Below are 3,065 nucleotides of genomic sequence, written 5' to 3'. Positions count from 1 at the left end.
CAAAAAGCATGATGGTACCCCTTGGGCTACCTGGGTGTGTGACTGTTTGAAGAATTTAGATGGTTGGGTTAAGGGTTACAAAGTAAACACTTATTTTATTTTTTTAATTTACTTGATTCAATCAAATTAATGATTTTTATAAGAAGAAGAAGTCATAAAATAGAAGAACTACAACTTTTGCATTCAGTGAACACTTATGAAGGTTTGAGGAATCTTGCTATGTTGGAGTCAATTTATGATGCCTGCTCTCCTGAGCTTAGACAGCACTTGGCTGATTCAAAGGAGATAAATCCTAAGAGGTTAGCTAAGGCACAAGAATTCTGGGGCAACTCAGAAGATGGATGAGGGAAAGATCCAAAAGAGGGCCCCAAACAGAACCAGGGTAAATCACAAGGGAAACCGAATCAGGCTAGTGTACCATCTGGTGCTAAACCAGGTGGAGGTCCGAGTAAGCCTCCACTCAATAGGACATTTGGAAAATGGTATGTTTGTGAAGCTACTGACCATGTGAAATGGGATCCCAGATGTAAGGGTAAACCTTCAGGGGTCCACACTGTCTCCTTAGCCTTCTCCCAGGTAGAAGAAGTATCTATGACAAGTGGAAACTTTCACTTACTGGCTGATGAACCCATGAGAGTCTCAGCTAGTGTTTTTTTATTATCCTTGGGTCTTTGGGAACAACAGAACTTATATGTCTATAACTCAATCCCAGATAATACTAAAGAGTATTATAAAAATAGTGTTTTTGTGAATGGTCAGGAGACCCCTGCCATCAGAGACACTGGATCCAGCATAACTGTGGTTGATGAATGTTTTTTCAAGGTAGAGGATGTTGCTAAGGCACCCAAATACCTAACCAAGTTAGCTGGAGGCCCTGTGCAAATGGTTCCCCAGTTACCAGCTCTCATCCAGTGCAATGACATAACTGTCAGAATACCTGTTAGTGTGCAGAGTGAAGTACCTGGGAGAGTTCTGCTGGGTAATGACCCGAAGACTCTTGGAGTTGTGTCTACTACTCTCAAAACTCCCAGTAAGAGGAAACAGGAGCTCACCAGCCTGCAAGGGAGAGACCTTGAGAGGCTCTCCTGGGGACTTGATAGAAGAAACTATCACCCCAGGTCCACAGGAGTTACTTACTGCTATTGCAAGACAAAAAGAGACAAAGGGGAAACCCAAGTCTGTCAGCAAGAAAACAGCAAGCACCCCGGTGCCCACAAGGACATCACCGAGACTGTCCAAAGTCACACCTGTGACTCCTCCACCAGCTGAGGCTGAGTGTGAGGTCCAACCCTGTGTGGTAAAAACAGAAACTGAAGACTCAGATCTGGAAAAAAGATCTTACTCTGGTTGGAGATCTTGACCCTGTTGAACATCCTGAACTGCAGTCTTTACTGGCAGAAGGTGGACCCAACAGGGCAGACTTCAGAGGACAAAGAGAGTGTCCTACTCTTGAAGGTCTTCACCTACAGGCAGCTTCTCATCTCAATGGGAAAGAGCCTGGAAAGTATAGGTTACACTGGGAAGATGGCCTCTTCTACAGTGAACCGACTGAGTCAAACCCTGGAGACTGCAAAAGACTTGTAGTACCTCTAGTGAACTGACTCTAGTTCCTACGGTTAGCCCACGAGATACCTTTGGCTGGTCACTTGAGTTTTAAGAAGACCAAGGAAAGGCTCTCCCTTTACTTCTACTGGCCTAAAATGGGTTCAGAAGTAGACAAATTCTGTAGAAGCTGTCACACTTGCCAAACCTCTGGCAAGAGTGGAGCCAAGAATGTGGCACTCTTAGTGCCTCTCCCAATGGTGGGAATTCCTTTTGAGAGGGTTGGGATTGACATTGTTGGTCCTCTTGATCCTCCCACATCTTCAGGTAACAGGTTTATCCTGGTAGTAGTAGACCATGCTAATAGATATCCTGAAGCAATACCTGTAAGGACTGTTACGGATCAGGCTGTGGCTAAGGCCCTACTTGGTATTTTTACCAGAGTAGGTTTTCCTAAGGAAGTGATATCTGACATGGGATCCAATTTTATGTCCAAGCCATGTGGAAAAACTGTGGAGTCACTTACAAGTTCTCTACTGCCTACCATCCACAAACAAATGGACTGGTGGAGAGGTGTAACAGAACTATGAAGAGCATGATAGGTGCTTTAGAAGAACCCCTTAAAAGAAAGTGGGACCTTCTACTGCCCTGCCTTCTCTTTGCATATAGAGAAGTCCCTCAGGAGGGAGTAGGTTACAGTCCCTTTCAACTTCTCTATGGCCATCCAGTCAGAGGTCCATTGGCCCTGATTAAGGAGGGGTTGGAGAGTGCTCCTTACCCCAATCCAGTCAGAGTGACTGACTATGTGATAGTTCTCCAGAGGAGAATGTCACACATGATGGCAGAGGCAAGTGATAACTTGAAGGCTGGTCAAGCTCTGGTCAAGCATTGGCATGACCAGAAGGCTAACATGGTTGAGTTTACTCAAGACCAGCTTGTTCTTGTTATGGTGCCTACAAGGCAGAGGGCCTTGCAGGACAAGTGGCTAGGACCCTTCAAAGTTGTGGGTAAACTTGGAGAGGCGAACTATCTGGTGGATTTAGGCAATCCTAAGGAGCCTCCCAGAGTCTTTCACACCAACCGTTTAAAGGCTTATGTCTCTAGACCTGAGATAGGGGCTTTGCTCCTAGCTTCCGCTCAGGAGGAGGAGAGTGAACCTCTACCTGACCTCCTCAGAGGCTTACCTTTTGATGAGAAAGTGGAAGGAGTTAATCTCTCTTCCAGGCTAACATCTGACCAGCAGGATGAGTGCAAATTACTGTTGAATCAGTTTGCCTCCATGTTCTCACTTTCACCAGGCTTGACCCCTTGGGGCCAGCATGATATCCTCACTGGTGACTGTTTGCCTGTGAAAGGCAGGGGGTACAGAATGTCAGACAATGTAAGAACCCACATAAGGAATGAGGTCAACAAGATGCTTGATCTCGGGGTTATAGAACCCTCTACTAGTCCATGGTCTAGCCCAGTGGTGCTTGTACCAAAGCAGGATCCAAGGAGTTGGGATTCTGCGTGGACTATAGAGC

This window comes from Ambystoma mexicanum, chromosome 5q (genome assembly GCF_040938575.1).
Source record: "Ambystoma mexicanum isolate Mex_15411 chromosome 5q, UKY_AmexF1_1, whole genome shotgun sequence".
Taxonomy (NCBI): Eukaryota; Metazoa; Chordata; class Amphibia; order Caudata; family Ambystomatidae; genus Ambystoma; species Ambystoma mexicanum.
This window is presented reverse-complemented; position numbering follows the sequence as displayed.